This window comes from Chinchilla lanigera, unplaced genomic scaffold (genome assembly GCF_000276665.1).
Source record: "Chinchilla lanigera isolate Chin_1 unplaced genomic scaffold, ChiLan1.0 scaffold00043, whole genome shotgun sequence".
Lineage (NCBI taxonomy): Eukaryota > Metazoa > Chordata > Mammalia > Rodentia > Chinchillidae > Chinchilla > Chinchilla lanigera.
Window position 1 is genome coordinate 12270921 of NW_004955444.1, and position 12760 is coordinate 12283680.

General features: G+C 35.9%; 1 protein-coding gene across 3 annotated transcripts in view; it reads left to right on the plus strand.

The window, feature by feature from the left end:
* Positions 1 to 12760, plus strand: part of Ppp1r42 (protein phosphatase 1, regulatory subunit 42) — a 39225-nt gene that overhangs the window by 15540 nt on the left and 10925 nt on the right. The window lies entirely within an intron of this gene.

Below are 12760 nucleotides of genomic sequence, written 5' to 3' on the forward strand. Positions count from 1 at the left end.
TCTGAGAAGGACCTGTGTGATTTTCCCTGCATGCATTAACTGTCCATCAAATTCTTCCTTTTAGAGATAGATTTCTTGCCCCTTAACTCGGATTTCCCAACTGTGACTACACATGAAGTGTCTCCTGGCTATTCCTGCTTGAAGTACTCTTGGCATTGGATTTATTCTAATTTGTGCTAGCTATACTCATGCCATGTTATATCATATCATGCCACAGTCATTCAATCACTTATTTATTAAAATATATATGGGACTCCTACATATTTATCAGGCACTATGCCTTAGAGGAAGGAAGGATTCCATTCCACTCTGTAAGAAACTTAGTGTACATGGAACATGATTCTGAAGAAATGCAATGTGATTCTATTTTCATAAGTATGGTAACCCTGACATAACAGCCAGAGACCAGGAAAGGCTTCCTGGAAGTAGTTATCCATGAGCGGAGCCACTGTTAAGACCTTGAAGCTCCTTGTTTGTAAGGGGTATAATTCATTGACAGAGAGATCCTTGGAGGAAGAACGGGCTTCTTTCTCCCATACAGTGAGCCCATATTCTCAAAATTACTTCTAAGCCGCATTCTGCTGACCTTCAAAATGTTACCACAGCCTTAGTTCCAAATTAATACCTATTACTGGTTCATCCTCTAACTGATAATAAGATAGAGATACAGAAATGAATTTCTCAAAGTATCCAAAATTCCATTGAACAATCAGCGTAGATGTTTAAAATAAAAACATAAGGAAGCACAATTCAAATGTGTTTTAACTTACAACATGAAAGACAGAAAGATTTCATGGGATAAATTCTGAATTCAAAAATATTTTAGCTGGACATGGTGGCCCACACCTGTAATCTTAGCACTCAGAAGGCTGAGACAGGAGGATCACTGTGAGTTGTAGGCCAGCTTGGGCTAAAAAGTGAGTTCAAGGCAAAGTGAGTTCAAAGCCTGAACTTCCTAGTGAAATGCTGTCTCAAAAAGACCAAAAAAAAAAATTTTTTTTTTTTTTTTTTTTGGTTTTTCTCCGGTACCAGGAACCAAACTCATGACCTTGCACTTGCCAGGCAGGCGCTTTGCTGCTGAGCTAAATCCCCAGCCCCCAAAAAAATTTTTAAAAAAAAATTTTAGAGTATCTCCTAGACTTCTTTATTGGGCATTTTGTATTTATTATCAGAGTTTTTTTTTTCTATGATGCTGTAGTATTTATGTCAATAATACAATTTTATGATAGAATGAATGGTTTTATACCATATATTAATTACATCAATCCTAATCAAAGTGATGGAGCCTAGAGTATAGGGGTTAGCAGAGTGCAGGTCCGAAGTGTAGGTTATAGCAGAGATCTGGGCTATGTGCTGTGTTCCGCATTCACCTTCATGGGAAATGGGAACCGAGTGGCCAAGCAAGGAAGTTTCCTTTCCCTGAGAGAGAATGATGGAAAATTACAGTCTCCCAAGTTGGCATTATCAATCTTAAGTGCAGGATAAGGATCTGCTTAGTTGTTAATTATCATAATCACCAAGATTCATTTCAGTCATTGTCATTATTCTTAAAAATCTTATTCTATTACGCTTTTCACTGTGAACAGGTAAGGGGAGTGTGGTAACAGGACACAACTGCTAGCCTCCACATGACCCTAAGGGAAGTTTTCCTGCATGACATGTAATCAAGCTGTTTGGCCTATAAGGATTATTCTTAGGCCATGTTAATAATGCATAGCTAGAACAAATGTGTAACTGTAATCTAAGAATCAACATTACAATAACCAAATTCTCATTTTAAAGACTGAACTCAGTGTCACCTTTTTCTGCTTTTCTTGAACCTCTTCGTCAAGTTAATCAACTGAAATATTCATTATATTCTGTGTGCCTAACACTCTGCTAGGTCCTTGAGGAAACATATCCTAGATACTGGTCTTACTATAATGAATAGGTCTCTACCCTCACAGAATTTACATTACAGGGAAGGAAATGGTAAAATACAGAAGCACATAAGATTGTGAGAAGTGCTATGACTTTCACATAGGATAATGTAACAGAAAAGAGGGCAGTGGATATTTTAAATTAGGTTATCGAGAAAGGCCTCTGAGGAAATGATATTACACTGAAACCTGAAGAATGAGAAAAGAAAGGTGTACACAGAGCCAAGGAGAAAGGGTGGATGGAAAAGCTCCAAGGCCAAAGACAGTTTACAGTAGTGACAATGAACCTTTCAGAGCCTTCTGTGATAGCAAACAGCCCATTGTGGCCTGCGTGCCGTCCGTGCACCACCACTGGTTTAGCGTCCAAGGAACCAAAAAGATGCTTGTTCACTGCGGTAAGGTCCTAGTGACTAACTCAGTTTCTTTTTTTTTTCCCCTTGGGGATGTTGTTTCATTTTGTTTTTATTGTTTTGTTGAGACACAGACTTGCTATGTAGCCCACACTAGCCTTGAACTCATGGCGATCCTTCTGCCTCAGCCTCCCAAGGTCTGAGATTACAGGTGTGTATTACCACACTCAGCAGTACCTAGCTCAATTTCTGAGGCATTGGAAGTGCTCAATAAATAATTGATGAGTAAATAAGGAGGTAACAGAACAATATGAAATTAAAAAGAAAGGCACATTAGCCTGGTCATAAAGTTACTTTTAAGACATAAGTACAAATTTTGACTTTTTCTAATTGTAGGAGAAAGCCATTGAAATGACTATATTTTTGAAAAGGATTTCTTGAAGAGTGAGTTTCAAGAATAACAGCAAAGAATAAGTTGGGAAACTATTGTAAAAACTAAGTAACAGAGATGGTTGCTTGGAGATGGAGCATAGTGGTGCATTGGAGGTGTATTTTTAGCCAAACCCCATAGAGTTTGTTGATGAGTAGGATGTAAATATTAAGGAAAGGCAGGAATTAAGGATGACTCCTATGCTTTTATGTGAGGAACTGGAGAGACAATGGCCGCCTTTATGAGGTAGGGGATCCTAGAGGAGGAAGAAAAGTCCTGCCTTTGAACACACCTATTGAACATTAAAATGGACATGTCAAGTGGGCATCTGGAGTTCAACAGAGAAGATTGATAGGTTTGAGAATAAGCAACATTTAAATAATATTTAGAGCCACTGGACTAGATGGAAGAGCAGATAGGGAATAATGAGGCCAAAGCCAGGCATGGAAGCCTACCAACATTTACAGAGCAGTCAGAAGAAAAGGCTCCAGGAGGAGTCAATAATATTTGAGAACAGAAACTTGGGCTTCAAAAAAGAAACAGTGCCCACTTCTACTGAATGAAGTTGAATGGTTAACATGAGGACAGATAAGAGGTTAACAGAAATGTTTTAGATTTGGCCATAGTGAGATTGTCTCTGGTCAAGTATCATCCTTCTTGCACACTTCAGGACAGAGTACTTTAGCACGAGTTCACATTGTTTTCCTTTCTAAGCAAACCCACTTCTTTCCATGTGTGATGGTTTGGATATGGCTTGACATTATCCCTCAGAGGCTATGTGCTATGGTTTGACATTGTCCCTCAGAAGCTTGGCTCCAGTGTTGTAGTACTGAGGGGGTGAAACTTGCGATTGAAGGGGATTAGGTCACTGGGGCACCACATTCAGAAGGGATTGACATAGCTGTTGAAGGACCCACAATAGTTTCTGTTAGAGCAGATGGTTCTAAAAACAGTGAGCTAGCCCCCTACATTCCTCTGACTTCCTGTCTCACCATGTGATCTCTTGCTCTTGAATACACTCCCCCCATGATGCCATCTGATATGTGAGATAGACACAGGGCCTTTACCAAACCCAAGCAGACCAGCACTTCGTTCTTGCAGCTCCAAAAGGGCGACCTAAATGAATCTCCTACAATACTCAGCATAAGGTATTTTGTTTTAGCAACAGCAAAGTTTGTAACTTTCCTCAGACATTTCATGAAATACTTTCCCTATACCTAAAAGTTCAATATATAAGCTAAAGGAAAAGAGAAGGGAAAATTAAAGTACTAACTGGAAAAAATACCTTAACAACAAAGTTATAGGGGACAGGTTTAATTTGTGAAGAACTTGAACAAGACACAGGCTGTGGGTCAAAAGCCACAGTGGAAGGTAATATTGAAAAAACTGGAGATTTAGCAAAAGACTACACGCTAAAATGTGAGAGGGCCAGTGCTTCTCTGCTCTCTCTCCCACACAAACCAAGTTCTACTCCTGTTAGAGCAGATTTTAAGTCACACTTTGCTTGTGTGACTTAAAAACCTTGAGCAGCACTGCAGGATTTCTCTGTAGGAAAACTGATCAACCTAAGAGAAAACATCTCTCAATTCTCACATTTCAGGGCTCCACAGGGGAAATGAAATTGCTCCATTGGAGACCAAGCAGTCATAAGCCTTGCACTCATGCAAAAAATTTCTCAGTTCACTTCCATGAATTGGGACCCACAAACATGTGAAAAGAGTATGTGTGTGTGTGTAAAAGAACTCAGAAGAAACTGTGGAAACAGAAAAAACTATTAAAGTACCAGTCTAATTTTGGCAATAAAAGGGAACGAAATGCTGGTTCATACACAAGAATGATCCCTGAAAACATTATGAAAGAGACCATTACACAAAACATTGCATGACCCTATTTATATGAAATGTATAGAACTGACAAGTTTGCAGAAGCCCACAGTAGACTGCTAATTGCTTAAGACTGGAAGACTGAGAGAAGATAAGAACTGATATTAATAGGTACAGGGTTTCTTTTTAAAAATTGATTGTACTGATGATTGCAGAGCGCTAAATATATTAGAAATCAATGAATTGTATATTTTAAACAAATGATTTTTATGGTATGTGAATTGAATATCAATAAAAGTTTAAAAATAATACAATATCAACAGTAAAGAAATAGTGGCCCCTAAAATTCTCAAATTTGATGAAAATTTAAAACCCTTGATCCATGAAGCTCAACAAAATCCAAACAAAAATTGCAAACAAGGGGCTGGGGATTTAGCTCAGCGGCAAAAGTGCCTGCCTGGCGTGCGCAAGGTCGTGAGTTCGGTTCCCAGTACCGGAGAAAAACCAAAAAAAAAAAAAAAAAAAAATTGCAAACAAAACTACTGCAAGGCACCCTATTCATAAAAGTGGTAAGAAGCAGTGATAATATAAATATCTTAAAAGTAAATGAGAGGAAAAAGATATTTTATGTACAAAACAACATAAAAATTATCACAGGTTTCTCATTTTAAAAATGCACACCATGTTGGGATTAACCAGCTTGGATCTGGATTCTGTCTGCCCATGCTATCTACCTGTGACAGCAGGGACATGGCTGAAAGTGAACTTTTTTAAATATATCTTTTCTTTACTTTGTTTTTAGTCTATTTTTTCTCTCATTTACTTTATTTTCTTACTGTTTATCCGTGTTTTTATGATTGTGAACATTGTTTCTAGTTGTTTGTTGTTCTTCCATTCTGTTCTTGCTTTTATTTCTTACCTCTCTTCCCCCATCTTCACCAGTTTCCCAAAGTTTGCATGATCTTCCTATGTCCTCCAACCCTGCTTTTAATCTCTTTATTTTCTTTTATTTCTCTATTTTCCCCCTAACCCTTTTTAAATTTTCTCACCTGAGAGTAAAATTGCCATATTGAGGGGTTGTGTACAATTTTCTGGCTTGTTTTAGATATTGTTATATAACCACAATTTTAGTGTATGTGGTTAAAGCTGGCAAATTAATAGTTACCACAGTGTCATTTTCTAGGCTGTATTTGATATTGCTATTATTGCTGATTTCACCCCTTTAGCCAAGGCAACATAATTGTTCTAATCAGTTGTTGTTCTTGGTATGGCAAGACTGAGATTGCTGAAGGGTCATAAACAATATAACAGGCCAGTGCAAAGAACCAAGGTTGGGGGGCCAAATAGGCAGCAACTTTTGCTACCCAATAAATTGAAAAGGTAGAATCTTGAAACAGGCTCAAAACCCAAAAGCCAGCTAGACCTAGAAGATATCTCTGAGAAGTAGTCATCTCCTAAGGGTTCTAAATACTAGCAACAAAGCTACCTGCCATAAGCAATTTACAAGCATCAACCCAGGAATTAAATTTTTAAATAAGTAGAAAATGAGAAGACATTTAAACAAGATGCAACCCTAGACTCCCAGCTCAGCAAAGGCAAACCCAGGATGCAATGAAGTGGAACAGTTTGAAGGCCACCCAACTGGACTCTGAAGTGGTAACAGTGGAAGTAACACAGCAGATGAATGAGGCTCTAGAAAATAATCAAATCAGAAATAATTTCTCAGATAACTACAGAGATGGTGACTATAATGAATGATATGCTTAGTGATTCTAAAGTAGACACAGATTTTAAAAAATAGAAGAGCACAGGAAAGTGATGGAAAGCATGAATGCCCAGCATAGGAAAGAAATGGAATCCATGAAACAGATTCAAACATGTATCCAAATTAAAAATTCCACTGCAAGTCTACCCAGCAGAATAAGCCAATGTGAGGACAGAAAGTCAGATACAGAAAACAAGACTGCAGTTAGTGATCATGAAAAGAAAGATCTCTTTAAAATCACAAGGGACTATGAAAAATCAATCCAATAGCTGCTGGATATGCAGCATAGAATAACACGTAAGATTGATCGGAGTCAATGAAAAAGCAGGAGAAAGTGCAAACATCGAAAACCTGTTCACAGAAGTAGTAGCAGAAAACTTCCCAAGCACATGAAAAGAATTTGACCTACAAAGAAGTGAGGTACACAGAACTCCAGTTAGCCATGATCAAAAATAAAAATCTACAGCAAGGCATGTAACAATCAAGAATGCAACACAAGAACAGAATGTTAAAAGCTGTTAGAGAAAAGAAACAAATCACCAATAAAGGAAAGCCCATCAGAATCACAGCTGACTTCTCAACACAAACCCTCAAGTCAAAGACAGCCTGGAGTGAAGTATTTCAAACCCTCAAAGAAAACAACCTCCAATCCAGATTGATGTACCCCAAAAACCTATCTTTCAAAATTTATGGAGACATAGATACTTCCCTGAGAAATAACACCGGAGGACATTCATGACCATCAAATCAGCACTCCAAAATGTTCTGAAGTACATTCTAGAAAGAGATAGCAAGGACTATAGCTCCATGAACCCTTATAGAATGAATCCACCAGGCAAGGCAAGTAAATAAACAGAGGAGGAAAAAAAAAAAAAAAAGGAAATCAGCAACAGGAAAATAAAACAACATGGATGAGTCACAGTATATCAGTTATAACCATCAATGTTCATGGGCTCAAATCACCAATCAGAAGAAACAGATTGGAAAATGGATCAAGAAGCAAGATTCAGTAACATACTTCAAGTGCTGGGGGTATAGCTCAGCAGTACAGTGCCTCCAGCAAGCATAAGCTTCTGAGTTTGATTACTGGTACCCACAAAAAGGTAAAATAAACCAAACAAACTAAAATATGCTTCATATAAGAAGCATATTTAATTTAAAAGGAAATTCATAGACTGAAATCAAAGGATGAGAAAAAACATTCCATGTGACAGGAACCCAGAAAGAAAGCAGAGGTAACTATTCTATTTGCAGACAAAGTTGATTTCAAGCCAAAACTGATTAAGAGAGATGAAAAATGTCATTACACCCTTATAAAGGGAACAATTAAACAGGAAGAGATAACAAATATAAATATATATGCACCAAATGCTAGCATACTCAACTATATAAAACAAAGATTAACAGACATGAAAAATTAAATAAGCACTAATACAATTGTAAAGGGGGACCTCAAGACCCACTGTCACAATAGACAGATCAATTAGGCAAAAAATTAACAAAGAAATATCAGAACTGAACCAAACTTTTGAACAAATGGATTTAGTGGATGTCCACAGAATGTTCCAACCCACAACGTCAGAATATACATTCTTTTCAGTTGCATATAGGATGTTCTCCAAAACAGACCACCTACCAGCTTATAGAAAATGGTTAAGTAAATTCAAAGCAACTTAAATTCTCCTGCACATATAATCATTCCATAGTGCAATGAAATTGGAAATCAATGGAAAAAAAAAAACAAACACAAAAACTTCATAAACACATGGAAATTCAATAATACCCTCCTTAACAACCAATGGGTCAGAGATGAAATTAAAGAAGAAATCAGACATTTTCTACAATTAAACAATAATGTCAATATGACATACAGGAACTTATGAGACACAAAGTAGAAGTCCTATAAGGGAAATTTATAGCATTGAATTCCCATATCAGAAGCACAGAGTGAGCTCAAATAAATAAACTAATATTGAACATCAAGCTTCTAAAAAAGAAGAACAAGTGAAGCCCAAAGCTCATATGAGGGAGGAAATTACAAAAATTCAAAGGAGAAATTAATGCAATGGAGACTAAGAAAACAATACAAAAAATCAATGAATTGATGCTTTAATTCTTTGGAAAGTTAAATAAAATTGACAAGCCCTTAGTCAGCCTTATGAAAAAGAGGAAAGAAAAGACTCAAATCCATACAAATGGAATGAAAAGGGTGAAATCACAACAGATCCTGCAGAAATTCAGATCATCAATACCTACTTGGAGAACCTGTATTCTAATAAGGTGGCAAACACAGAAAAAAATGCAGAGATTCCTAGATACATACTGATTCCCAACCTGAATTAAAAAGGTATAAAAATTCTAAATAAACCAATATCAGTCTATGAAATTGCAGATGCAATTTAAAACTACCAACAAAAATAGCCCAGGCTTTGATGGATTCACTGCTCAATTCTATAAGAAATTTAAAGAAAAACCTAATGCCACTACTTCTTTAAGTCTTTAATGAAATTGAAATGGAATCAATACTCCCAAATTCATTCTTGGAAGCAAGTATTATCCTGATAGCAAAACCAGAGATGGATCCAACCAAAAAGGAGAACTACCAGCCAATCTCTCTAATGAAACAGATGCAAAAATCCTCAGTAAGATACTGTCAAATAGTTGCAGCAAATCATTAAGAGAATTATACACAATGACCAAGTAGGATGCATCCCACGTATGCAAAGGTAGTTCAACGTGCAAACCAGTAAATGTACTACACCGTATCAGGAGCCATGGACAAAATCCATCATTTCAATAGATGCAGAAAAAGCATCTGATGAAGTCCAATACCCATTCATGATAAAAACTCTACAGAAAATTGGAATAGATAGTCTTTATCTCAATCTGACAAAAGTCATCAATGACAAACCACCAGTCAACATCATACTAAACCATCAAAAAATGAAAGCTTTCAGTCTAAAATCAAAAACAAAACAAGAATGTCCAGTATCAGCACTCTTATTCAGTTTAGTTTTGGAAACATTATACAGAGCAGTTAGGCAAGAGAAAGAAATAAAAGGAATAAGGATAGAGGAGGAAGAAGTTAAATTATAATTATTTGCAGATGACATGATACTGTACATAAAAGGCCCCAGAACTCCTGCAAAAGACTTCTAGATTTAGTAACAAAATTCAGTAGTGTAGCTGGATAAAAGTCAACACTCAAAAATCAATGCCATTCCTGTACACAAATGACAAGCTCACTGAGAGAGAAATTAGGAAAACATCTTTCAAAATAGCATGCAAAAAAATGAAATACCTAGGAATCACTCTTAACAAAGGTAGTAAAGGACCTCTGCATTGAAAATTATAGTAGTCTGAAAAAGGCGATTGAAGAAGATAACAGAAAATAGAAAGATATCCATGTTCTTGGGTCAGAAGAACCAATTTAGAGAAAACCACCATACTTCCAAAATTGTTATACAGATTTAACGCAACCCTGATCAAAATTCCAACAGCATACCTCACAAAATTGAAGACAACAATCTGAAAATTCATATGGAACCAAAAGAGACCTAGAATATGAAAGGCATTTCTGAGCAAAAAAGGCAAGGCAGAGGGCATCACAATCCTTCACTTGAAACCATACTACAAAGCTACTGTGATAAAAACAGCATGGTCTTGGAAAAAAAAAAAAAGAAAAACCAAAAAACCAGACCTGAGGATCATTGGAACAGATTAGATGATGTAGAAACAACTCCAAACAAACTCAGCCAACTTATCTCTGACCAAGGGGCCAAACATGTTCCCTGGAAGAAAGATAGCCTCTTTAATAAATGGTGCTGCAAAAACTGGCTTTGCACGTGTTCAAAACTAAAACTAGACCCATGTCTATCACTATGCATTAAACTAAAATCAAGATGGATCAAAGATCTAAATATTAAATCAAAAATACTACATCTGATGGAAGAGAGAATAGTTAGAACTCTTAAAGACATAGGTGTAGCCAAAGACTATGAACAAAATCCCAATCACAAAGGAAATATTACAAAGAATCAATAACTGTTATCTCATCTTATTAAAAAGCTTTTGCACAGCAAAAGAAATCATCAACAGAGTGAAGAGACAACCCACAAAGTGGGGAAAAACTTTTGTGAATCATTTTTCAGATAAAGGTCTAATATCCAGTACATATAAAAAATTGAAAAAAAATCACCCCTCCCCAAATTTCAAGCCCCTGGGCATCTGAGGTAAATAGACACTTCTCAGAAATAGAAATGGCAAATAAACACATGAAAAAATGTTCAACATCACTGGTCATTTGAGAGCTGCAAATTAAAACAACATTGTGATTCTAGCTCCAGAAAGAGTAGATATTATCAAGAAATCAAGCAATAATAAATGCTGATGGGGCTATGGGGAAAAAAGAACCCTTTTCTACAGTGGGTGGGAGTGTAGACTGGTGCAATCACTGTGGAAATCAGTGTGAAGATTCCTCAAAAAACTAGGATTACAGGTCCCATTTGACCCAGCTACTTCCCTTCTTCAAATAAAGTAAAAGTATCATACCACATCGATATATACACACCGAAGTCTATATAACACAGTTTATAGTAGGTAAATATTGGAAACAACCCAAATTCCCATCATCTGATGAATGGATAAAAAAAATGGTAGGTTTTTTAATACAGTAGAGTACTACTCAGCCACAAAGAAGGATGGAAAGAAGGAAACTTGAGACATTTCTAGGTAAATGAATGGATCTTGAGACCATACTTTTAAGTGAAATACATCAAACATGCATGTGTGAATATCACATTTTCTCTCTGGTATGAGAAACAAAGTGTAAATAATAACCAATATGCATAACAGAAATTATGAAATACAAAGAAATTGTTCAAAAGGTCAGGGGAACTAGAGAGCATGAAGAGGGAAAGAAAGGGAAAAGAAAAAAGTGAGAAAAATGATAAAATGGAAAGAAATCCTTGTAAATAAGGAGGGGAAGAGGAATTGAAGGGAGGGAAGGGGAATGGGAAAAAAGAGGAATCAAGATATATCATGTACAGTACAAATTCCCTATGAAGAATCAGATCATTATGTATACCTACACTGTACCAATAAACTTAATTTTTTAAAAAAGGCAATGCAAGCCAAAAGACAATAGAACATCTTTAAAATGCTTAAAAACAAAACAAAGCAACAAAAAAGAAAAAAGAAAAATCTGTCAGTTTAAGAATTATACATTTAGGGAAAAGATCTTTAAAAAATTAAGGCAAAATAAATATTGTTTTGTACTCTCTGTAAACAAAACCTGAAAGAATTTTTCTCCAGAAGACCTGAATGTAAAAGATTAAAGGAAGTTCTTCAATCTGAGGAAAAAATAGTAACAAATGAACCATTTTATCTACACAAAGGAAAAGAATGTGGGAAATGTTTATATAGGGTAAATAGAAGAGACTTTTCATAGTTTCTTCCTTTATTTAACAGATAATTGTTTAAAGCAAAAATAATCATATAATATCATGGAGTTTATGATATATAAAATAACATATTCAATAATAATAGCTCTAAGGATGGGTGGAAAATGATGGTACTATCACAAGGTTTTTGTATGTGAAATGCTATTATAATTAAAAGCAGATTGTGCTCAAAGATTATTTTAAACCTGAAACCACTAAAAAAAAAAGATAACAAAGATGTTTATAAATAATAAGCTTTGGATGAGAAAATGAAATGCGAAACAGAGATAATGAGATGAATGACAGAGGTGGAGAAGGGAGGGAAAGGAGATAAAAAAAATTAAGATGTGTTATGTACATGCACCAACTCCCTATGATGAAAATAATTATTCCTGAAAACATGTATAATAAAAATTTGAAGAATCAGGGATATGCCAGGCATAGCGGCATGTACCTCTAGTCCTAACTAATAGGGAGGCTGAGGTAGAAGGACTGCTTGAGCCTAGGTGTCCAGGGCCAGACTGGGCAACATAGTGACATCTCATTTCTTTAAAAAAATAGTCTGATCATGTTGAAAATGTGAGGTCTTGGGGTTTTTTCCCTATTGTTTTTTGGTTTGTTTGTGTTTGTGGTGCTGGAGATCAAACCCAGGGCCAAATGCATGCTATGCAAGCGTTATACCACAGAGCTACATCTCCAACCCTGAAAGAGTGTGTCTTTTTAAAAAAAACCAAGCAGATATACAGTAAGTCACGCTTTTAAAAATTCAATCATGTGCCCTCTGTAAGAAACATACTTTAAATATCAAGATATATGGAAAAAGTAAAATTATGGAATATGTATAATGCAAACACAAATGTAAAGGAAAACAGCAGTGACTATACTAATATAAGGCAAAAGAGGCTTTAGGACGAGAAATATTACCAGATATTTGAGGAAAATCTGTTGTAAAAAAATAATTCACAAGTAGATATAACAATTTTCAATGTTTATTCTCCTAATAACAGAACTTCAAACTGAATGCAGTAAAAA